This window comes from Rhipicephalus microplus, chromosome 2 (genome assembly GCF_043290135.1).
Source record: "Rhipicephalus microplus isolate Deutch F79 chromosome 2, USDA_Rmic, whole genome shotgun sequence".
Lineage (NCBI taxonomy): Eukaryota > Metazoa > Arthropoda > Arachnida > Ixodida > Ixodidae > Rhipicephalus > Rhipicephalus microplus.
This window is the reverse complement of record NC_134701.1, coordinates 67137217-67163445: the sequence shown is the minus strand read 5'-3', so window position 1 is coordinate 67163445 and position 26229 is coordinate 67137217. Positions and strand designations below refer to the sequence as shown.

The window sequence follows — 26229 nt, the reverse complement described above, 5'->3', positions numbered from 1 at the left end:
TATTCAAACATTTGCTAATATAAATATGTGCATCTTTTTAGACCAATAACCGCTGCACTAGTGCGATATCACAACGCTTTAGCGCTCTTGTCACATCAAGTGCCTCATAGAAGGAATGAGACAGAGAAATGCCAGAAAAAAAAACAGTGCTGCTGACGCCGCTGACACCGGTTGAGACCGAAATTTCTGCAAATTAAGGTCTTTAAAGCTGTCTCGTAAAAATAAAAAAAAACGCAGGGGCGGCTCCGGGCATCTTTCAACGCATATATTCTATCGAAACAATTGGTCCCGTATCTGCATGTAATCTGCAAATGTCGAAAGAAGATAGTCTAGCGTGCGGAGAGAGGGAACAAAACATTTATTTGATGTTCTGCGAAGGAAAATTGGTGAATGGGAATCTGGAGGTGCTGCGTTAGAGTGCCTCGAGCTAGCAGCGGAGGCGAACGAGCGCATCAAGTCACGTCACACGTGAGTTATGAGCGCCATCTGGCAGTTTTCTTGGGAAACGAAGCGCGTGGCTCTGAGACGAGTGTGTGCGCCCGTCTCAGAGGTGATAAGGTGTATTATGCAAGGCAACGGGTAGGTGCCACCACCGTCTCGTCTTAGCAAAGCGTTGGAAACACTCGCCTGTTCGTGCAAGCGTTGCATGGTCAGCGCAGCGTGATAAGTACTAAGTCCTTAAAATTACCTATGTATGCCTTTTCCAGTAAAATACGCACATGCAGAATATATACGTGTTGTTGTGGTGTCCCAGAAATGTGCAATATTCGCTTTTTAATCGACAATTGCACAAGTAAGAACGCTAAGTCTTGAGCAACATTGGTGGGCGCTGCGGATGCGGTCGGCCATTTCAAGTACTCGGTGCCGTAAAGAGTGGACAGACAGAAAGACAGACAGACAGACAGACAGACAGACAGACAGACAGACAGGCAGGCAGGCAGGCAGGCAGGCCAAAATTTTTGCGTCCGAGGTCCCCAAGAAAGGTTGTCTTCTTTAAAAAACTTGTATTTGGTGTGTTTCCTTGCCACAATACTACAATCGTCGTCTACCTCACGAACTTTCTTCGCGTTACTCCTACGGTTCCGGAACTTCGCAGTCAGAAACGTTTCGCGCGATATCAACGTGGAATAGCATTCTTGAAAGTTTCGCGGGCAGGGTTATAGGGCCAGCGCCCGCACAGCAGCCTTTTGGGAGAGGTTATAGATAAGGTTTCAACACTTCAGAGAGGAGGTTTAAACACGTTGGAAATATTATAGAGATGAGTGCTGGTACTTTCTCTACCGAGTAGAGATCAGTGGGGCCACTCGCCATCGCGAGAAACCAAACTACAAACGTACAAATTACAATGATGACATGAGAGTTGGTAGGCAAAAAAAGAGAAAATATTGAGTCACACGAATGGACGATTTTCTTTCGAGTCCTTTGATACGAGAACACCTTTGTGGCTTACCTACCTACTCCATGAATGGATCGAAAAAAAAACTTTATTTTAGCCCTACAAGACGCGCTTAGCGCGTAGCGGGCGTCTCCTACGTAGGGACCGACAGGAAGTACCAGGCGGCCGCTTCGTGGGCCTGCTGAACGGCCCATTGCTGGTCGGCGAGAAGTGAGCTCCTGAGTGAGCTTCATGTTTGTGCACAATTAGGGTAGGCGCAGTCAACCTTCTGACGCTCTTACAGCAGCATCGCTACAAGTGGCCTCCGCCCAGCCCTAAGCTGCCACGACCCTCTATGATCACGTGACAACAAGCACAAAAACTGCAAAGCTGCCTCCGAGCATAACGGCTCGGGGAGCTTCGCGCACTAATGCACGGGAGGCTCAACGATACGCTGTGCTTGGAGATAAAAATACACTTTCGTATTCAAAATGTGTAAAGCTTGTAATGGTGAAAAAAGCGGCAATGGAGCTTTGACCCTCGCACTTGGCCAGCACGAAAAAGGGAAGACGACGAAAAGCATAGTAACAGCCGGCCTACCATAATGGCGTTGTCCTATTTTTATTTTATTTATTTATTTATTTACAAAGTACTGCAAGCCATGTGGCCCATGCAGGAGGGGCAGGGCACAATATAAATGCATGTACATGTACATGTATTTTTCCCCGACAAGCGTTTTTTTTTTCAATTGCACTTTATCGTTGCTAAAGTCACACGACTTATTAAAGACGATAGTCTTTCTTGGGGACCTACGACCCAAAAAATTTGGTCTGTCTGTCTGTCTGTCTGTCTGTCTGTCTGTCTGTCTGTCTGTCTGTCTGTCTGTCTGTCTGTCTGTCTGTCTGTCTGTCTATCTACTTTTAACAGCATCGGGTACTTGAAAAGGGTTCACCTCATCCACCGCGCCCACCAATGTTGCTCAAGGTTCACCATTCATACTTGTGCAATTGTCGATTAAGAAGCGATTATTGCGCATATCTGGGACACCACAACAGCACGTATATATTCTGAATGTGCGTATGTTGCTAAGAAAGCATACACAGGTAATTTAAGAGGACCGTCGCACTTATCACGCTGCGCTGACCGTGCAACGCTTGCACGAACAGGTGAGCGTTTCTAACGCTTTGCTAAAACGCGACGATGGTGGTACCTACCCGTCGCTTTGCGTTCTACACCTTATTACCTCTGAGACGGCCACGCACTCCTGTCTGAGAGCCACACCCTCCATTTTCTAAAAATAACTGCCAGATGGTGCTAATGTCTCGCGTGTGGCGCGGCTAGATGCGCTCGTTCGCCTGCGCTGCATGCTCGAGGCACTCTTACGCAGCGCCTCCAGAACACCATTCACCGATTTACTTGCACATAACATCAAATAAATATTTTGTTCACTCTCTCCACGTACAAGACTATCGTCTTTCGACATTTGCAGATTACATGCAGATATGGAGCATTTTTTCAAGGTTTTTTTGGGATGGACATTCGCTTGTTAGCTTGATAGCATCTGAAAACTTTAGCTTAGGGCTGCACTGGCTTTGTGGACAGCTTCTTTAGCGCTAGGACATTACTGCAATATTACTCTTCGTGCTCTTTCTAACCTTGGAGACTAGGTTCGGAATGTCCTCTGACTACAATAGGACTCCTGGCGGGCTGGTTCGAGTTATGCAAGAATGGAACTGAACATGCCTGATTATACCCTCAAAGCTGGGGAGTCATCGATTCGTAGAGCCATCGAGAGACATCGATACCCACGGTACGTGGTAGGGTCTGCGAAATGTTTTAAGGGGGTGATGCGCAGCCAGCTAGATGGGTGAGTGGCGGTGATCACAGTCGCGAGAAAGCAAGACAACAACAGAGCTGAGCTTTTATATGATCGAGAGGATGTGACGAACGGGAGAAAAGAGCAGCGAGTCGTTTTCGTTTGGTCACGGTGTATTCAACCAGCGTTTATGCTTCTTTTGTGGTTCCTTGGCCATATGGCTGCTTCCAGACACAACTGGAGAGTTCGTTCTAACCTCTGCGAAAACAATAAAAGGACGTTCACAGTGCACTGAGTATCCATGTTTTGAACAGAAGCATTGAGGACTCTATTCTAGCATTGACAACATTCTTATAGCGACAGAGGCCTCACTATTTATGAAGTAATCACAGAACACCACTAAGGCCATCTTATAAAGTATTCGTGCACTTCAGCGCTGTAGAAACACTTGCAGTGCCTTTTGTGGTTTCTTTGGTTTGCATGCACAGTACAAAGAAACCCACTGCTTTGAGACCAATATTGCGTTTAACCGTCAACGCTTACCATTCTCGAAGTATCAAAACACTTGAAGCCCCTTCATTCGTTGCGCTGATACGTGCACTGTGATTGCTCTATAGCAAAAACTGAGCAGTCATAATATTGCGATTGAAGTAAAGGTGCAATGTAGTCACTGCTAGGCATATTTATGCAGCTATTGATGACTAAATTACGCACGTATTCTGACGCACAAAAACGGCCTTATCACTGCACTGCGCCGTCTGTTCACCATGAAGACAATCGAATGGCTTTGCACTGCTCGATGGCTGCGAACACCAATGACGCCTAAACTTGTAGCATTAGTGGTAACCGCTTTCAAATTGTGAACCGTAAAGCCAGTCGGCTATCAACGGCACTCTGAAATCGCAAATGAACACCAGTACACAGTCTCACTATTCACCCGTGACAGTAAGCTGGTAAAAAAGCCTAACGTGGCCAATAAACAGCGTAGTTCAGTCAACTGATTGGTAGTTTACTAATTATGGCAAGAAATTTGCGAGATGCCTATTCACAGAAGCAAACCGAATAAAGGGATTGTCAAATTTCTTTACCTTTACGCAAGGACGTAGTGTTTTTCAGTGACTAGCACAAATAATTGAAAGCTAAATAGGTTACACTGTGAACCAGCTTGCTGCCTTAGGTGTACAAAGTGGCTTACAGGGCAGATGTGGTAGAGAGCAGGTGAAAAAGAAAAATATATACCTCGTTAGATGAAGACTGGGCGACCTTTTGTGGCTGTTTACTGCTCCTGGTCGTTAGTCTTGCCATCTACTAAAGGAAAATCTAAATCAATGTGCGCTCTATGGGTTGTTAAGACAGAAAATAAAATACAATAATAGAAAGGAGGAGATCTATAGAAAACCAGAATTAGTTTTAACTGTGTTTTACCAGTTGGCGTAAAGAAGACCTCAGTTGTACGATTCAAGTTGCAGCGAAAGATGTGTTCCATTAGCCTGTAGGCCGGAACCATGTGCTCCGCAGAGAATGGACACTGTCTCAGATTTTGGTCCGGATAAGCCTAGGAATATCATAAAATGCGTACCAGTTAGGCCAACGTAGCAGACAACTACGTAGAAACGAAATGATTTGCCTAACATCCTTTCGAGATGCTACCAATACATCGAAGATGACTACAAACCATCGTCAGTGATACAGTTGACATAATGTTTGACAGATTGAAGTCAACACAATATTACAGTAAACGTTTACATTAGCATGATCAATAAAGGATACATAAACATGTAATAAAGGGAAATATCTGTAGTTTTGTTTTGTGAACATGCTGCCGCATGAATTTTCCAAATAAGTGCTGTAATACAAAAGTTACAGCGGGTGCACCTTGTTGCAGATTTCCCCGCGCGGCCTCACTACCCTCCTGCCCGAAAGGGAGACGAAGGCGTAGCCTGACATAGTTTAGACCAATCGACGAGCCGCGTGCTACGTCAGGACGCCGATCGGCAACTTTTCATCACTGGGCCTGAAAGGGGGATTGGTTCGGCGTAGAAAAAGAGAGCGGGAACTGTTTTTCGAAAGGAAGGCTCTGCGTGGAGCACAGCGCTGTAGTATTCGGAAAACGCAATCACCGCGGTCTACTCCATGAATTCCCGAGTATCTTTGGGGAGTGTAAGAAAAAGTTGGAGCCTGTTGACTGGTCCTCCAACGCAATCGGTAAGAGCAAAAGGTCACAGTTTTGGCACAAGGTAGATGTAATGAGTGCGATAGCAACACGTAGGACTGTCGGGTAGGCGTGGGCGTCGTTGGCTGTAATCCAAAGATCATCTTGTTCGTAAGCAAAATACCAAGCAATATACCAATAAGACAATATGAACTTACATGTTTAAGTCAGGATCAAACCTAGGGCCTTTGCTTAGCAAACAGGTGTTCTAGCCCACCAATATGATTCTGCTTTTTTTACTCTCCTTACAAACGCAGCAAAAATAATGCTCAGGCTTTAAAATTGGGCCTGTGCTGTACACAGGTTTCAATTTACCGCATGTGATATCGCAGTAATATTACGTGGTACAAACGTACACTGTCATCGGGCGTTAGAACATGCGATTATCATAACGACTTTGTGGCTGAAAGCTCACTTCCCATTGTAAAACGAACACTCGTTGCTGCGCGCATTCCTTAACGCAGTGGGTGCATAGCAAGTCCGAAAACATTTCACGCGCAAGATTCTCCGTGGTTTATTGCATGTTACCCATTACGCAGGATGCAGTCATTTGTAAAAGCTTTCCTGACGCGAGCCATTTTCAACTTTACTGAGTAAAGCGTAGTAATCCACATTTTCAACTACTTGAGTAACATTATACATACAATAAAACGTTTGCACTGAGTGGTTGAAGTGCGCACTAGGGACATGATATCACTTAAAGGGGGGAGCTTAAGGGACCATAGTTTTTCATACTGTTCTGTCACAATTATGGTTGTCGTTTCTCTATTGTAAATCTGTTTAATTCACAAAAGGCTGTGGCTGTGGTGATGGGGACCGTCAACGCAGTACTATCGTTAGAGTGACGGGGCTCGTCCGCGTAGTGTAATCGTGATTACGATGATGTGGCCCGTCATCGTAGTGAAATTTTAAAAGTGACGGGGCCCGTCATAATAGCGATAAAGCTATAGCGGCGGGCCCCCTCATCGTAAAGCAATGACTATGGTAAGGAGGACCGTCACCGTAATCTAATGGTAAAATAAGAAAGGTGAGGGAGGGTGGCGGGGGCGTTGTCGTAAATTTGTAGTTGTTTTAAACACCACCGCTTAGCTGTTCTGGTGGCGCGGTTGGTTTACAAACAGTTAAGGAAGCGGTCATGCCGCAGGCCGTCAGTTAGAACTTCGTTTTGTTACTTTTTATATTTATAGTAATGCGTAATTACTGACGGTACTGCTTTCAAGGAGTCGTAATTTTGCTTTTTGCAAGAAAATCACATCGCTGTTTGTGCTAGTTGTTAACCCTGCCACGTTCATCTATCGAGGCGCAGTGGGCACGTTGTTGATGGGCAACTTCAGTTCAAGTCGTGCTGACCAACTTTTAAATGCGAAGCATTTCTTAGTGAACTCCGGCGACTTTGAGCGTATCTCTATCTATCTAGCCGCCTACTACTTTTATTTCTCCGGGCCGTTTCAATAATGGTATCGATACCAAACTTGGTATGGCGTAACATGACTGTATGAAGAACTTATTTTACAAGCCATAACATCAAAATCATGATATTCAAGTCATGAATGTCATGATTTATATTTCATGGTCCTGAATCTCATGCGGTGGTTTCGATCACAAGCCATGTTGCAAAACTGGTATAGTATGACATGATTGCCTGCCGAACACAAGCGACCGACCCTAACATGAAAATGATGACATGCGTGTCATGTAACAAGATGACTACATGCCACGCTCATGATGCGCTCGCGGCCATTTCGCTAGCTCCACATATACCAAATTCGGTATTATGGGACGTAAAAGGATTGCGAAGGTACGATACTGGTGCAAACATGATAATCACGAAATACGTGTCATGTAACAACATGACTACATGCCATACTGATGATGCGCTCGCGGTCATTTTGCTGGCTTCACATAAGTCAAATATGGTATTAGGTGACGCCAATGGATGCGAAGGTATGTGACTCGTGCAAACATAATAATCATTAGGCGCTTGTCATGTGAAAACATGACTACATGCCACAGTCAAGGCGCCAATACAATTCTACGTGACGCGGTACGCGTGCTCACCGGCGTTCGTTTCATCACGTCACGCCGGTCCTGCCATGTACTCGCAGGCGCGCGCCACGCTGCGTTGCTTTGACGCATGCGCGTTTTAGTGCATCCGGCGTCCCTCCGTCACGAGACGAGGGAGACGGAGTGTTGTCTGGGTAACGCATCAGCGCGAAATGCAGCATGTCGCATTTCGCGCTGGTTGCCGTCAGGCCGCGCCGACGGACGCTGGTCGCACCTGGTGCTCGCGTTTTGCTAACGTTGCGTCGCTGTGCCCAGCGTGCGCGCACGTCAACGCTACATTGGAGTATATAGGGCCCTTCATGATGCTCTCGCGGCCATTTTGCTAGGTCAACATATACCGAATTTGGTGTTACGTGACGTCAATGAATGATAAAGTATATGACAGATGCAAACATGATAAACCTGACACGCGTGTCATGTAAGAACATGACAACATGCCGTGCTCATAGCGGGTTCGTGGCTGTTTCGCTTGCTCCATATATACGAAATTTAGTATCACGTGATGTCAATAGATGACGAAGGTAAACGACACATCCAAACATAATAATCATGACACGGAAGTCATGTAGGGATCATTTATTCCCACCTCGTTACGTTTTATTGATTTTAAAATGACATATCAACATTTCTCAGACGTGCTTCGCATATCAACGATTCCCACTTTACGTGGCATCTGCCGATTTTTTCTTTATTTCTAGCTTTTAATATTGTTTAAAATAATGTGCCTATTTTGAAGGCAGCATCCTGCAGTGAAGCTATGGCAGGAGCCACTCTCAAGCGAGATCCAGGAGGATCAGCTGGGTGTTGAGGTTCTCGCTGACGGACCCGGCTCGCTGAGTAGCAGTTGCCGCAGATCCCTTGCCTTAGGTCCCCCCACCACAAAATTCATTGCAGTACTTCAATTAAACGACAAGTAAAGCGAGTTAAAAACGTGTGTTAAAAGCGAGTTAAAAGTCGCCATTGAAAGCACGTGCATAGACGCTACCACATCGAGGCAATTGACCTAGCGCCGTAATGATATTAATATAAGATGGCTTCTTTAAAAAAAAACACTGCCTGTAAAGGGCCTCGATATAGTACTGTTGCTTGCGCTCTTACTGAAGTAATCGGAGAAGTTTTTATTTGCTTTTTCTACACTCCTGCGCGAGGTGACTGCGTTGAAGCGCCCTACTGATACCTTCGCTCATCGTAGGGTACATCCATGCTGCTTGATGCACTCAAGCCAGCAGCCGTACCAGGCAGCGCTTTCAAATTAAACCATCCAGGCGACCAGTCACGCTCACGGCTTCGGCGCTCTCGCATTGTAATCGCCGAGAACGATACGGAACACGTTTCGCTCCCGCGAGACAAGGGTCGTCTCAGGATGGGAAGACAGCTATACAGAGAGCACAGCGCCGTGTAAGTGCCTACTGCACCGTACAGAGCTCCAGTGTCTATTTACGTATTCATAGCAATAGCACACACTAATTCACGCGACGAAAGTGAAGTGCATATCCCCCTTTTCGAAGGAGCCGATTCGATCACATGAATAAGTCTATACGTGTGTGCAATGTCAGGCGAAGTAGGCCCGAAGTCCGAGATACATGTATTGTAGTCATATGTATAAAGGCTTTCAGACTTACTGAAACATACTGCCTCACCATACAGCCCCTAGGGTTGGAACACATTCTATGTCGACCTGCACAACGTTTGGCATCAGTCCATATGTTGCCTTTATACATCGACACAAAAATGCGTGGAACGGATTGATTTGGAAACATCTCATTACGTGTAACAAATGTTTAGTTGGAGGTACGGTATAAATGCAAAGGAACGAAAACCCCACCGAGCGTGGTTGTTCAATGCGACAATAAAGCCAATTCCCACGCATACAATGGAGTCTGCAGCCGAGCACAGTATCAATCTGAAATCATCGGCAAAGGACTTCATTCCACAGTGAACATAAAAGAAAGTTGATAGTTACATCTCCGATGAACGAACACAATTATTATTTAAAAACAAGTAACAATACTTGAAACATTACAGAGATAATAAAATAAAAAAGAGCGCGATTCGCACCGAAGTTGCACACCAACGACACTGCGACACAATATCTACATGGCAGGGTTGTCTCCTGACCCCCGCAGATAGCGACATGATTTTCTTTCAGTATTACCTTGAAAAAAAGAAGTAAAATATCCGAAAACAGCAATGCGAACTGACGACATGCATCACGAAAATCGCGACCGCTTCCTCAACTGCGCGTCAAACCTCTACGCCACCAGAACAGCTAGCCGGTTGTGTCTAAAACGACTACAAATTTACGGCAACGGGCCCCCTCATTTTTACCATTACACTACTGCGACGGGCCCCCGCACTCTAAAGATAGTACTCAGTTGACGAGCCCCGTCACCATAGCCAGTGCTTTCACACAAACACATGTGCCACCTATACAATGTTCTAACCGCCATGACAGCGGACAGCGAGCATCGACGCCAAAGCTAGGTGTCAAAGTCCATAACGTGTGTAATTCACCTGCCAGTACAAATGCTTTATGCTTATAGGCGTTATATATCACCCGTTTTGTTTTAAACTTTTGGTAACATTTTGTTCTTGAGCACGTAAACTATTCTTTGACCCATCTTCCCCGTTGCACCACATATGCCTTACCACAAGTCTGTGGGATGATGTATGATATGCCACTTTATATTAAACATATTTATTCACTAGATCTTTTGGCATTCTTCTTTATTTGCATCCTGGTCATTCGCTTTTTTTCCCATCCTATTTGAACTTCACTGGATTTGAGATGAAAACATCCAGCTCATGCTTGCCTGGCTCCTGTCTTCTTCAATTCATGGAATGTTTTGTGACGGTTTGGGGCCACTACCGGTTTTTTCACTCGTTTGCATGGGCGTATCAACCAAGGAGGCAATGGAGGCGAGAGTGGACAGTGCACCATGGTCACTCTTAGCGGCATGCTGGGGAAACTGACAAGTCAGGCGAAGTAACAGTAATCACTTAAGTGTGTTCTTACGGGAGAATAAAAATGTTACGAGGAAATGTTACAACATTTCGAAATCTTGCTGAAATTTCCGCTGTGAAAATTTTCCTTGTAGGCTCCTTGTGGTGAAGGTGGCTTGTGCCACGCTTTCACTTCTTGTGCTCTAGATATGGAGAGCAGGCAAGCGATGAACGCGAGCCCTCTATTATTGCATCAATAGTTCATGCTTTTATTCTGCTGTGATTTGTTGGAGCAGTTACGGATGGGAACGAGCAAACTTTTTATGGACCGGTCAAAGTATCTGCTCGTCCCGGAAAATAATTTTCTTAGAAAAACATAGGTTATTACCGCTGCTCTGTCGAAGCTGTTAAGAGCCGACCAGTGTGGCGAATTGTTTTAGGGGCGAAGCTTCTCATGGCGGGGCTTGTGCGTCCCTCGTAGTAGTGCGTAACCACCGGTGGCACATACTCGAAAGAGTGGTTCTTAGAATGTCCGCTGGATGGCGGCACTTGTATAAGACGAATACTTGATGAAAATATGTGAGATGGCTGTACTTGGAGTGTTCACTAGGTGGATGGATGGACGGATGGACATACATATGAACGGACAGACTGATGGATGCACCGATAGAAGACAGACAGACAGACAGATATAGGGGTGGACGCACGGACGGACGCAAAGACAGAGGGACGGCCACATGAACAGACGCTTGGATGGGCGGACAGACAGACGAACAAATGGACAGATGGAAGAACGTACGTATGGACGGACGTATGTTCGGACGCACGGATGGACAGACGCACCGATGGTCAGACGGATGGAGGCACACACGCACGGCAGCAAGAACGAATGGACGGACGGAAGCATGGAGGGGCTGACGAACATTTCGTGCCCAGCAATCATCATTCGCTCCGTGGATATGCTGTGATTTTTCGATGTTCATGTTTATCCGTACTGAAGCACCGAAAATTGTTTCCACTTAAGTCTATGATAAACCTGATCAGCCTTGCTTATGCCTGCAAAGTGGCACCAAATAAAGCAGTGTACTGGAGCTCAGCTGGCAGCTCAGCTTTTAAGCTTGCCCCACAACTTGACCCTCCGGACCAGGAATAACGTGAAACAATATGGTTTTCAGCACTATGAAGGCTTAGTTGAGAGTCAGGCCAGTCAGTTTTCACCCATCCTAAATTGTCCTTTAAAGCTCAATATACGTTTCGAACAGCGAAAAAGCACACACGTGCAGGGCTGCCTATTTCTCTCTTTCTCGCAGCAAGTATGAGCCCACAGAGGTATATACACGCAAAAACTACTTAACACCGTTATGCTGCGAGTGGAAATATTTTATTAGATGCACATTCCATCTCACCAGCTGATATATGTAGCCGCTGCTTATGTGATTGGCAGCTTGCCTGCTTGAATTACATTTAGAAGGAGATGCTCTCCTTGCTGTGTCACATCATCTAACAAGCAGGCGATTTTGTAGCACACAGAGAATTTTAAATGCCGATTCAAAAATGGGTAAATATCATATAGAAAATAATATGCCGTATTTAAAATGGTTTCTTTTCTTAATTTTTACTTGCTCGTGCATAAGAGGTCATTACGCGATGGGTCAATTTCGCGTCGTTTGTTACCTCACTCGCATAACAAGCTGGTGCTGTGTGCATGACAAAGACTGTTTACACCGATCATATACAGCTAACGACCATTTCGAAAGGAAGCAATGAGGAACAGTTTAACAGTATAATCGCCCACATTTTGTTCTTTCGAAGGAAAATTTTGTTTGCACCGTTTGTATAGATTTACTTTCCCTGCCGCGGTGGTCTAGTGGCAAAGGTATTAGGCTGCTCAACCACAGGTCACGGGATCGCATCCCGGCTGCGGCGGCTGCATTCCCGATGGAGGCAGAAATGTTGTAGGCTCGTGTGCTCAGATTTGGGGGCACTTTTAAGAACTCCAGGTGGTCGAAAATTCTGAGCCCTCCACTACGGCGTCTCTCATAATCATCCGTTAATTTTGGGGTGTTAAACTCCCCCTATCAATTATTCGATGAATCATGTATTGGTATATTTATCAGGTGCCTAGGGGCCCATTCAAAGTTTCAATAGAAATACAATAAATGTAAACGTTGTACTACGTCCCTAACACCACAAATTAGACATTTTTAAAGTAAACGGTTGAGAAGATGATAATAAGTTAACAGTAATATAACAACAGCTATAATAACATTAATTGCAGCTCCGGATACAATGTCCAGACTATTAGCAAATAAGGCAAATTATCGATCACAATATATTGTGCACACAGATATAATGAATGCAGATACAGCATCTGTATCTGCATTCATGCATTCATTACAAGAAATCAGCTAAACAGACAGCAGGCTGATATCAGTGGGGGAAATATACCGAAGGGGCACTAAAGAGCAAAATGATTTTTCGTGAATTAGTAAAGAACAATTTTACAATCTTGAAATTATCGCTCTTACAATATGTGAGGGCAGGTTCGACTAATTACGGCAACTTCAATACTCTTTGCCGAGATCAACGAAAACATTTGCACGAGGGAGGAAAGATGTTTATGGCGCAAGAAATGACGTAGGAGTTGGCGGTAATGAAGCGATACAAAAGGAACTACAATGTCGGGCACTGTTATCAAGTCACTTAAAGCAGTTCCCCACTACACAAAACAAGGCTGGCAAGGTTTCACCCTGTGTGGATCGAAGACTGCTTTGTCGTTGAATCGCTGCGCGCAGTCTCACGCTGACATGAGGGACAGGCCAGGCGTGGTTCAAATCCAGGAGAATCACTGTCGTGGAGACAACTCGCCTCAGGGCCAATGTAGGTCCAGGTCTAGAATGCGTCTGGGTCTCAGCACAAAGGAACTACGCCGGTCATCGGAATACCAGTCGAGGCGAACGACCCACAGACGGACTGCAGGCGGTGGTCTGCTTCGGGACCGGGACCCGACAAGCGCCTCGGCCAGTGACTGCCCGGCCTGTCACATTTTCCAACTCATGTCTTCTTTCTTCACTTCTCTTTCCTTCTGTCCGGCTTGGCTTCCGATCCCAATCTTGTCTCCAGGCTGTCTAGACGTCGTCTTCACCAACGTACCACACAGCACAAACCCACAACCACCGTGCACCACACGAAAGTTGCGCGCACTACAGAACACCATAATAAAACACGCAAAGAAAAACATGTGTGGCGATGCCACCTCGCAATTCCCGCAACAAATACCACGACGTGAAAATCTTTGAAGGCGTTCGCTGGGTCCTACGTAGCTTCCAATCTATAAAAATGAAGTATATTGTAATCTGTTGGTGCCATAGACTTAGTATGTACGGTTTGGAAATATTTCATTGAGCCAATGCCACAATAATACCGAAAATACTCAGCAGTTTTTTGCATCCGCGCGGAGATTTTGGTGCTACAGTTAAAAATGAGACTTCAACCTTCATTGTTTCTACTAATTACGAACTTATGATAATGAAACACGTGACATTAGAGTTGGCGAAGTGCATTTTGTCAACCTAAATAAAATAATTATTGTCCATTAGTGTCCCTTTACAAGAGGTTAAACGGAAGAGAAGCACAAAGCCTACCAAGTGAGCCAGAACGCTTGCAATGGCTTCAAACCTTAACAAATCATCCTTTTGGAAATGCACGTGCCCTTTGTAGCTAGTGAATGGGGACGACGACGTGACGGAGTGACGCTCATGTCGCTTTGCCTGTGTGGTGCTTGTAGCCTGTGTGGCTTATGTTTTCTTGAGAGTTGAGTAAATCCTTCTCTTTCTAGAGAGTCTCGAATGCTTGAAAGACACCGCAAGTCATTATAGAAGTGGGATCGCCATTCAATCGCCACGGTGAGAAAATGAGTTTGGTCAGTCTACGAAGCCTGTTAACGTAAGTCTAAAGGAACGCACCAACGAACAAGTCAACCTGACTGGTGGTAGAGATGTGAACTCTAACCATGGAGACAAGATCACAGCTCGTGAACTACTACAAGCTATCCAACAAAAGGACCGTCTACTATTGACCCTGCTGGAATGACTGACTGTGCCGGTGCAACCTCAACGAGCACCAACGTTCCAGGTGAATCCCGAATTGAGCCACAACATCCGTCCCTTGGACGGCTGCGAAGACGCTCCTTCGGCGTGCGAGTGGATCGAGAATATTTGCCGAACATCTAACGTTTATGGGTGGCCAGCTTCGTACACCCTATGAACAGCCAAGATGCGATTGATAGGAGCTGCCAAGGACTGGTGCCGTTCGAACAGTTCCCAGGAAACGTCTTGGGAGGATTTTGAGACACGCTTCTGTCGGACCTTCGTCAGCCAGACTCGTGTTGCCGAACGGTTGTGCAGGATGATAGAGCGCACGCAGCATCGTAATAAGAGCACGGCCGCCTACTGCCACTCTGAGGTGCGTCTTTGCCACGAACTCAACCTGGAATTCAAGCATACGCGAGAGCAAGTTCTATCGGGGCTGAGGTTGCGCGAACTCTGCATCATGCTCTTGGGTCGGACACATCAAGATGACGATGACCTGCTGCACGACACCTTGGAGCTCGAACGCATAAAACAGGAACGACAACGGGTTTTCAGCTCACGCAACCGATTCCTAAAGCTTCCTTCAGGTTCAGAATGTTGCCTGCCCGCTACCACGGCAAGAAAATTGATGACCGACGCGAGCTAACGAGTGGCACGACGCGAACCATTTCCGCCCGTCAACCGACACACCACACCCGAGACCGACGTCTACGAGACAGGCCGTCGTCTGCTCTCAACAGGAAGCGCCCCGGCGTAAGCAGATGAAGTCTTGTCTGATGCTACCCTCAAAAGACACGTGATTCCGTTTTTCAAAGAAGCTTCGCTACATGTCGAGAATTTCGGAGACAGTGAAGCATCGACAACAAAGGAGAGAGAAGATCTTAAGCCCAAGATGTCTGCCAGAGCAATGGGAAATCCAAAAGACAAGGGAGAAGCCGAAGCTGAGAGCGAAGGAAAGCCAAAAAACAAGGACGAGGGCGAAGCCTAGGCGAAAGAAAAGCAAATGAACTCGCAACCCGGTGCTGCGAGAACATACAGCGAAGCAGAGAGATTGAAAGTAAACACAACGGCGGAAGAAAGTGCACTAAAATGCGGCGAAGAAGGAAAGAAAAACAAAGAAATAGCCCATGGACAAAAGACGACTCATAAGGAGGACGAAACTACAGAAGACGACAAACCGAAAGACCAGTAGAGCTGAGACGACAAAACGAAAGACAACTGACTTAAGGAATTGGGAGAAGTGCTAGAGCACAGATGCAAAAAATTGATTGATTTGATTTATATGTAGTGTTTAACGTCCCACAACCACCATATTATTATGAGAGACAACGTAGTGGAGGGCTGTGAAATTTTGACCACCTGGGGTTCTTTAGGAGATGCAAAGAAAGAAGAACGAACAGCGCTGGACCAACCCGAACGAAGATAGTGAGCCGAAACAGGTGAAACCAACAGAACCAGACTACACCAAGAACATTGGTAATGCCGGAGCAAATCCGAAGAAAGGACTGCCTCAGACGGGTCGAAGCCCGAGCCTGACCAAGCATCAAAGCCGCAGTTTAGGCAAGAAGACACAGGCATCGTGCGTGTTGTGGTTTTTTTTTTCATAGTCAAGCCAGTCAAGATGGCCGGAAGTTACGAGGTTTCTTTGAAAGTTTCCCGCTACGAACGAGAGAACTTAAGCGTGCTGTGAAGAACTTAATGCGTCACTGTATAGGCATTGTTTTTTTCGTTTATTAGTTTGTTTCTTGTTTATCGTGTGTGAATCAAAAAGTAGTTTATTAGGATGGCTGAGCATTTGCATGAAAAAGCACTTGGGTAACTTTGCTAAAATCTCCTTAACGAGGACGTTAAGCTCCGCAGGATGACCGAATGTTGGAAATGCATGTGCTCTTTGTAGATAGTGAATGAGGACGACGACGTGACAGAGTGACACTCGAGCCGTATCGCCTGTGTGGCGTTTGTAGCCTGTGTGGCTTGTGTTTTCTTGAGAGTTAACTCTACCCTTCCATTTCGACAACGTCTCGGGTGCTTCAAAGACGCTGCAAGATAACAATCCCATAAAGTGAAGAAAATAGGCACAAGCTGAATTTTGTTTTCTTAGCTCCCATGAAGTTGAATGGAATGTGCAAAAAAAAAGAAAAAAAATTGAGCGACCACTGTTCGAATAAAGAAGAAAACTAAAAACGTCATACGAATAACTACGATTATTGTGAAGTGGCATCGTATAACAGCCTAAAGAACCGACTCAAAGAGCTGCGTTATGCAGGCCAGCAAACGGAAATTAAAGGCAACCTTACCGTTCACTGTGAGAACTTGGGTTGCAGCCTAATGTGCGGAAAAAAACGTCAGTTTTGGGAACACAAACCAATAATACTACATGGGAAATGCGGGAAGCTTTAAATTTCACATGTCGGACAAGCAAAGCGCAGGCTTGAATTCAACTAATATTTTGCTAATATTATTACGGTGCGACATAGACATAAACCAGGGTGGTGCTCGCCGAAGATGAAGACGACTAGCAAACGTAGAGCTGTAGCGTGGTACTCATCGGCCATATCGTCTGGCTGATGATTAGCTGTTTGAGTAAACCTCGATCTCGCCTCTGTCACACTTTGTGAAGGTGCTGGGTACTTCGTCTTCAGTAATATTTGATTAAGATGCATCACAAGTCGGGGCGACTTCCCATAGACGCAGTTTGTCACGCCATTCAGTTGAACAGCACAAACTACAAGACCTGGATTCGGACTCCTGCGTGCTGTTCATCTTCGCTTTGCTTCACATCGCCATTGAACAGTGACACGACTCATCGTTATTGCCTATTATCGACCGTCTAACGTCCCCATCACCCAACACGTCTGTTCGTCTGTTCGAGCTGCATGAGAACATTCTGTATCGTCACGGCTTCAATGCTGATGGCCCGGAACTACTTCTTATGCTACCCCACTATCTACGCAACAGTGTCCTGGAACAACTTCATGATGTACTAACGACTGGTCAAAATGATGTCTCTCATACATACTATGGAGTGGGACGTCACTTTTTTTGAGCCGGCATGTACTGTACTGTGGTTCGTTACGTCGCTTCAAGTGACCACTGCCAACGACGAAAGCGCCCCTGGGTACTGCCTTTTTACCACTTACACCCTATCGACATACCCATGGCGCCATCCTTACGTGATGGACTTGACCTGCTGGGCCCTTTTCCTACGTCCACCTCGGGTAATAAATAGGTTGCTGTCGCCACAGATTAAAACACACGCTTTGCCATCACTCGAGCACTGCCGGTGAGTTGTGCCACCTACGTCACTGACTTTCTCTTGTACGACGTCATTCTACATCATGGCAACCCTCGACAGCTGCTTACTGATACTGGAAGGAACTTTCTTTCACGTATTATCGACGACATTCTCCGTACCTGCTCCTTCAGCACACGCTTACCATAGCATATCGTGCCCAGACGAATGGATTGACTAAGCGTCTCAATCGAACGCTTACTCAGATGCTGTCAATGTTCGTTTCGCCCGATCACCGTGACTGGCCGGTGCACTGCTTTTGTCACCTTTGCTTATAATTCTTCACGACATGATACAGCGGGTTATTAACCATTTTATTTGCTATTTGGTCGGCATACAGTGTTGCCATTTAAGACCCTCCTTCCTTCAACAAGACCCTTGTCTACTACGCACGCCAGCAATGTCATATTTGGAACACATACAGCTCGACAAGTCGCCCATTACCGACTATGTTTGTCGCAAGCACAGCAAAAAGATCGTTACGATAGTTGACATCAAAGTGCCCACTTCACTTCGGGATCTCTGGTACTCCTTTGGTCACCCTGCCGCCAAGCCGGCTTATTCGAGAAGTTTCTCTCCCGTTACAACGGTCCCTATAGAGTACTCCGCAGACTCAGCGACGTCAATTATGAGATCATACCTTTGGACTCAGCTTTTTCGACTACGTCACCCCAGACAGACATCGTACATGTTTCTAGACTGAAACCATATTGCCCAGCTAGCTCTTCATCGCCTTAAAAAGCGTCGCGACGGCGCTTCCATTGCAAGAGGGGGACGTTACGGTGTGACATAGACGTGAGCCAGGGTGGTGGTCGCCGAAGATGAAGACGACAAGTAAACGTAGAGCTGGCGCGTGGTACTCATCGGCCATACCGCCTGGCTGATGATCAACTGTTTGAATAAAAATCGATCTCGCCTCCGTCCCAATATCAACAGAAACTAATTTGATCAAAAGAAATACGTAGAAATTAAGTTAGCGTACTAGAAAAAGAACTTTGAGACATCGCTATGTCCCGTAATCACACCACATGTACCGTCAGAGGACAGTTGAGCAAGACCACCGTCCTTTCTTCTTGTACCCCCGTGTGTTCAGATTGGGATGCACGTTAAAGAATCACAGGGGGTCGAAATTTCCGGAATCCTTCACTACGGCGTCTCTGATAATCACATAGTGATTTTGGGACGTTAAACACCACATATCTATCAATTAATCCCCGTTTCTTCTTCTATCGTAAACCGTTCATTCGCTTACCAGGAGTAATTTTTTTATTCAAGTTTTTTAACAAGTTGATACTTTGTGTTTCTCGTGTCCACTTTGCAACGTGTGCCCTTCCTAACTGTAGCACAATAATTTAATCAAGTAACCAAATAGCCCAGTAACTCACTTGGCATTAATGGAGAGTTGTTATTTCTACGTCATGGGGAGTTCTTGTCTGACGTAACAGAATAGCCACCTTTGCGGAGCAACCGGTACACTTGTTTTCTAGATTACTATTATACTGTAATTTATTATTGGTTTAAACTATGCACAATTCTTTTACTACAACATCTGCATGCAATAAATCTGCACAGTATACAAAGTTCTCACACATGCAACTTCAATCGAAGTTTTATAAAAATGTACATTGCATAGTCTCAGCTAATGTAATCTCTTCCCGTTAACTTCGCGGCAGCTACGTATAGCCATATCGACTGGTAGTTGACAAAGAAGGACGACAGGTGCTTTTCTGCCGCACTTTGCGCCAACCTGATCGTGTCTTTCTTGTGTCTGCAAAAGTGTCCCCCCCTGTTCCACCCATGCAGCACAATATTCGGGAACATATATTCCGCTGTAGCGTTTTTAATAAAAAAAATCAAGGTCAGCGAAATAAAACACCTCTCGTTTCTTTGAGAACAGCCTTGGAATAAAATTGTAAATTGTACAGAGTGCAGTAATGCCAATAATAGCCGGCAAGTTAGCACAGGTGAGCTTTTGCAATCGAACAATTGAGCGTAAGACTAATTTACATAATATATGGCTAGCGACGGCCTTGTTGAACGTGAAGTGTTAAACACGAGAGTGTGAACTTGAGTTAAGCATAATTTTGCTTCGTTTGGAGCTTGCACCTACCCTGCGGCATTTGGCGACGTGGATCGCAAATCGGCTCTGTTTTACTCAATGTGCAGAGTTGTACGGACAGCGTCTGAAAGGATCGTCTTGAGCTTGATCCATGTTGGACAAAGCTGCGAATAAGACAGTATGAAAATGGCAACCTAAGTGTATTCTCGACAGGAAATATAATCGATGCTTAGGGGAAGCACCCTGAAAAAAGTCATTGAGAGCTTTTTCACAATCTTTCAGCATCTTACGGGGAAGTGTGTAGCTGCTGTGGACTACACGGTCAGATATTGTCATTACAGGGCCGCATCGCGACAACTGATGAAAAACAACAATGAGTGAAGTGCAAGTCAGGCGCACACAAAAACACGATAACGTCGTTGTAGTGGTCAACACTTGGAAGCCTCTTTGTGTATAGGTCATTTTAGCACGAGCATTATCAATGTCTAGAACAAAGGGAAGCAGGTAACTGTGGCTCTTGAGGTGTGTGATCTGCTGCATGGAAAGCCGCCTCCAACAATTCGAAGACAGTACGGGCATCCCCCCTCCTCCTTTCTAATTCTGATTGATGCCTCTGAGAGGAACAAATTGAAGAGTGAGTATAAGTATGATTGATTACAATATAAGAGTGAAGAGTCAGCACTAAGCGACAGTATTGCCAGCATTATGCAGTAGGACCAGCCAACACCAAAAAAGCATTGAATCAATATACGCTGTAGTGATATTGCGTGAGTAAATACGGTGTGGTTCATGCACGTAATCACGCCAATTATGCTTTGTCATACGTATCCTGCTAATCCAGAGAACTTGACAGCAACTTGTGCCAGTACTGTGTTTCATATTATGATACACATGACAAACATGACGTCTGGGTTTTTATACACTTTGCTTGAGGGACTAGTAACTAAGTTTCACTGCGGCAGTTTTGTTTTAACCCCGGAATGAATATTCCAGAAGATGTAGCATTTGTAGCTGCAGCAGTACAGTTCAAAAGCACGTAGATATTTTGTATGCAATTTTTTTCAATAGGCTAATTCTCTAGAAGATAGCATGAATGATCTTTCTGTCATAAAAACTGGTGAAACACGTAAATGAAGCCTGCCTACACAAAGGTAGTTTTGGGTTTATTGTGCATTTTTTGTCAGAAAGGTGATAGAATAAATGCTACAGCGAAAAAAATGAAATGTCATGCGTAGAATGGCAAGCCGCTTGAAACTAGCAGCACACTCCTAACTGACAAAAAAAGCACAAATAGAACATTCGCAGGTCAAAGACCAACCAAGAACTGTCACAGCTCGACACTTGAAGCGGTCTGCTCGAGCACAAAGAAGCACGCACAGAATGAAAGCAATAGTAAATGGACGAGCGCGAACTATCAGTTTTCACAATTGTTACTTGGTGTGTGAGCAGCGCACTCTTTTCGCAAGTGGTGCCGCTGCAGTGAGGGAGGTGACCTTCGTGCTTTCTTCACCACACACTGGTAGTGGTGGAAGCCCCATACGTAAAAACAACCTTGATCACAAGATAAGAGCACGTGGTCAAGTGAGCACGCCCTCTTGAGGCATGTGCGCACCGCGACGCGTGGGGCGACGATCTTTAAAAGGGAATACAGTGCATTTTAGACCACATTGACATAATGAAGTAGCCGTTCCTCCCCTGCCCTCTAGTCACCTATCACAAAGAGGGGGATCAGGGTGAAAGCTGCCTCATACATTGACTTGATATGTAGGAGGGGTGCTGAAACGAACCTTTCTGGTCTTCTAATTCCATCAAAGCGTCGTATTGCCGATTGATGACGTCATGGGGACGTGTTCACTTCGCAATACTCTTTTTTTGCTGCTCGCAGAAGGACGCCAGAATTGAAGTAAGCATTCCTCTTACAGCTCCACAGTAGTAAAACACCAACCTCCTGCGGGAGCGCGCAGCGTCACAACGTAAGTTAGGTAAGTGGCCTTTCAGAATATATTAAAACACTGTTTGCTCAATTGCTTACCCACTACACCATTATTAATCATAACCTTTGTGTAGTAGAGAAGCATTCACTATACCATCCGTCGGAGATCCGTGGTACGTGCTACATACTTGCGACGAATTTCGTGCAATTTTTTTATGCTGAGGCGGACAAAGATAAATCGTGTGTAATGAGTTGGAGCATTCGACGGCTCATTTGTTACGCAATTCGCATTGTCTGACGGCTGGTTGTTCCTTCGCTCTTCCAAAACGTTATATTAAAGGGACTGACAAGTTCACTTCTCTGACATCAAGCCTTCCTCAGGCAAGTTTGGAATAAAGTCTGAAGCACTGGCTTGGTTCTGCACTCCGTTTCTGGACAACGATGCGTTCAGACGCAACATCTTGCACTCGGATACAGTGGTTGTAGCGGTCGAGTCGCATGGCGGTAAAATGAACGCTGTTACGTAAAATGACTACTGATAGCGACAGCATTAACGAATTAGTTCGTATACCGAAACAGTTTTGTGTGGTCAGTGGGAGTTCAGTAAACTGATAAAAATGCTATGCTTAGGACACTTGCGGCGAGCCACTGAACTGCGTGAAAAATTGGATGAAGAGAATGAGAATTTATGATGTTCTTACGGGTCACAGTATATAATCTTGTATTTGTCCCCAAGCTCTGATTCAAATTACACGTTTTGAATTGCTCGTGAGTAAACGTGCAGAAGCTCCACCACGTGTTCGCAAGGTTTGTATTGAGATCAGTGTGGTAGCGGTTTAGTCACAATAATCTCCTTCGCCGTGTTCCGTTCGGTAGGCTTAGCCGTTCACATTTGTTTTTACCGCAGGTTGATAGCCGTTTTATATTTCTGCAAGACACAAAAGACTTGTTGCTACGTGCAGTTATTCAGGTGAGGCTTGATAGACTTCTACCTTCACTGGTTGTCACATGGGCTCACATGCATGGGGTGCAACGTAGTTATCCAAAAGAAGCCGACAGCACAAACAAGTCTTTATTGGCGCGTTTTGATAGCGAGTATCTAGCGGGAGCAAAACGCAAAAAAAGTTTGTACGAGTTGGAGCATTCCAAGGTCCACTCGTTACGCAATGCACAGTGTGTAACACCTATATTTGTTCCTTCGCTCTTCCAAAACACTTGATCACAAGTACAGTATCGACCTTGGTTTACTAGTACCAGTTGAAAGAACTTGGTATCCTGCTGGGCCTGGCCAAAATATGCCGACGCAAGTTTACGAAATGACTGCCTTATCTAGTTCGATATCCATTTTTAAGCTCCGTACAGGCACTCAAGAAGTTAAAACGTGGTTGCAAGCGAGTACTGTACTTGTACTGTCAAGATTGTACTGTTTCTTCTGTCGTAACTCTGAAACCATCCAACTTGTCTTTCCGGATTGTTAGGAAGGTGTATTTTTTGATACATTAAAAAAAGACTATCAAAAACAATTTACTGGTAGATGCCTACAGAATGAGGTTTTAGCATTTCACGAAGAAGAAGATAGTGCCCTTCTATACTGGTATGTTGCTCGGCCTTCGCAGTATTTAGAAAAAAAATGCATGGCAGACCGCCGTGCCGAAATCAGTCACTGCCTATTTGAGAATATCTTCTCCAAGTGATCCCCAACTCTAATGAAAACTGCAAATTTAGGCACCCAGCGCAGGATTTGCTCGGATAACTTGAACCACTTATCCGTATATATGAATCACAATGACTTTGTAAACCGGCCTGCTTGTTAGATCTGCCTGCACTGTTTATGCTCTGTGTAATTACTGTATGGTGAGCAAAAGAAATCCCTCAAAAAGAGAAAACTGGCGTGGCTCTGTGGCAGAAAACAAGGCTGGCATGTAGTGGACCCGAGTTCGAATTTCATTGCGCATTTGTTAAATTATTGACTTTTTTTTGCCTTATTTTGGGCGGTAAGACATCGGTGGACACCAGCGATGGCGGACGACTACGGTGCATCCGAACATTGTTGGGGTCTCATAACAGCTTTGGCGGTAAAACATGTTCCTCTGCGGCATTTCATTAGTTGGGTGCAAGAACTTATAGGACGCTGGAGCCTTTTGAGACAAGAACGCAATAGCATAACTGAGCCACGTGCGGATCGTTCTCTTGGTTGCTAGCCCCCCTTGGTTCTCAAGATGCATTCCTCAACTTTGTCGTAAGGAAATGAGTGACTGTAGGTGTAACATTGGCTATTTCACAGTATCCTAGGACACTCACTCCAAGTGAAGCTATCAAGTGCTAACTACGTTGTAATTATTCCTTTTATCTAACAGCGAATAGCACACTACGAGTCTATAAAACAACTCGCGAACATACACGCAGCCGCTCACTTTGTTTTATAGTGAAGACGATGATTAAATATATCTGAGGGTTTTGTAATGAGTGGGCTTTTGAAATTCACTCGTTGCACGATTCCCATTTTTTAATGGCTGACACGATTCCGCACATCTGCCACGCGATGTCACATATGTTCAGGAGATAATTGGAGTTTTGAGTGTTCCTTTTTCTTCCGAAGCACTTTCAATAAATATCTTGGCTGTGTGGTAGGACACCCGCTTCAGACGGCCTGATTCGGATTCTCACTGAGACCCAAATTTTTTAATTATGTATTTTTTTTGCACCTTTGTGAATTTATCGGTCACCAACAAGATGATTTTTCGCTCGCAATCAACGACACCGACGCCAGAATTTCGGCAAGATAAGCTCTTCAACGGTGTCGCGCTCAAACTTTGAAAGAAACAATAAGTGTACTGATCGAATGGTACAATGTCGCGCGCTTGTTCGTCAGCCTTCATGATTTCAAATACTCGCTCGCAAGATGCAATGCGCATGAAGCAACGCGACCAAGCGCTTGAAGTGAGAAAGCAAAAAAAAATGACGGCACGTATAAAACGACCTTAGCAAGCTCAGTCAAACCAATATAGTTGATTGTTTTTTTTGTTCATAAATAAATTATCTGACGTATGAATTTCAGTACATTCAGCTATGCATGGATGAATTTCAGCTATGCATGGATTGAAGCACGACGCTATTTCGTTCGCTCCAGTGCGCTAAGTGGGCTGCATTATTATTAATTTATCCGAGATAGTAGCAGTCCTTGTAGTACTAACAATAAAACCTGGGGCCTTCTATTAAGCAAGCTTTTGATTGAGATGAAGGATACTAGGATATTCGTGGTTATCACAACGCCAAAATTTCCAGAAAGAAGGAATTGAGGGCAAAATGGACGCTGGCGATGAAAGAAATTCTTCAAGGCTGGAACTGGCTTTCCACCTAAGAAGAAAAGAAGTCCGCTTGCCGAAACGTTAATACGAGCACACATCACCTGTTTACGTTTTATTTTTTTAAAAAGGCAGAAGGTTGTTTCTTCAGTCTTTTTGAAAGCGGCCGGTTACGAGAGAGGTTCAGAAAGTTACCTACAGTTCACTCTGCTGATAGAATGTTTTGCGCCTTGCGCCTGCTTTGAACAAAACGTGCCCTAGTCTTCTGTTGCGTGCGCCAGCTAGACTCCGGTCAGAGTAGAAAGACGCGATGGAACGCTAGAGCACACTTTTCTAGCTTGACTGTGACCAGGTCAGTGCTGTTCCGTTGAACCGAGTGTAAAAACTACCGTCGCGTTTGAAATGTACTGAATTGATGCTCTTGCCTTTCGTGTCGATGCTCAAAGGGTTGAGGATGGCCGGACAGAGAAGAGAGGTATCAGAGTATGATGACGACCACCAACAGACGACCGCTGCACGGGACTGCTTGCGAGATGCCAGGTATACCAAAGAACATCGATGTGGATCCGCGTGCAGCGCGTTACGAGGTGATGGTGATGATGATGATGATGATGATGATTCCACAGTCATGGCTCATACCCACTCAGGCGGATCAGCCAAGAATCGATGACTTAATTCGGTGAGACTTTTTTTATTCCATATCAAAACCACCCACCAGAGGGAAAAAAAAGAAAAGACACCCTTGATAGAATGAAAGGAGTGCAATAATTGTTTATCACTCGTTCAGATCAGACAATGCAATCGTTACCTTGAATAGGAATTAGCGTGGTTAAAGAAACCTCCTGTTTATGTTGGAATATTTCTGCTGGAATAATAATCACACAATTAAGAGCTTAATTTTTTACCTTCATTAAGCTACTTCCAAACAGCATCAAAAACGTTCTCGTGGCTGAAGCCCAGATCGGAAGCACCGAAGGAGCAATTCGTACCGGCGACATGATAAAAAATAGTGCTCTATTGTTTCTGATTCGGAACAAAACTTGCATAACAGTGATATCGCCAGACCAGCCCTATGTGAATAGAAATTTAATGGGGGGACACGACATCTAAATCTGGTTATTATGGCTTCCAACACTCTT

At 45.1% G+C, this 26229-nt stretch overlaps 1 long non-coding RNA gene across 1 annotated transcript; it reads right to left on the bottom strand.

Moving 5' to 3' along the window:
• Positions 1 to 3294: 3294 nt before the first annotated feature.
• On the bottom strand, positions 3295 to 19974 carry LOC119169466 (uncharacterized). The gene is made up of 4 exons (XR_005109619.2): positions 19904 to 19974; positions 4617 to 4746; positions 4431 to 4499; positions 3295 to 3449 (listed from the first exon to the last, which is right to left on the bottom strand). It is a non-coding gene; the product is annotated as an uncharacterized LOC119169466 (long non-coding RNA).
• Positions 19975 to 26229: the final 6255 nt, after the last annotated feature.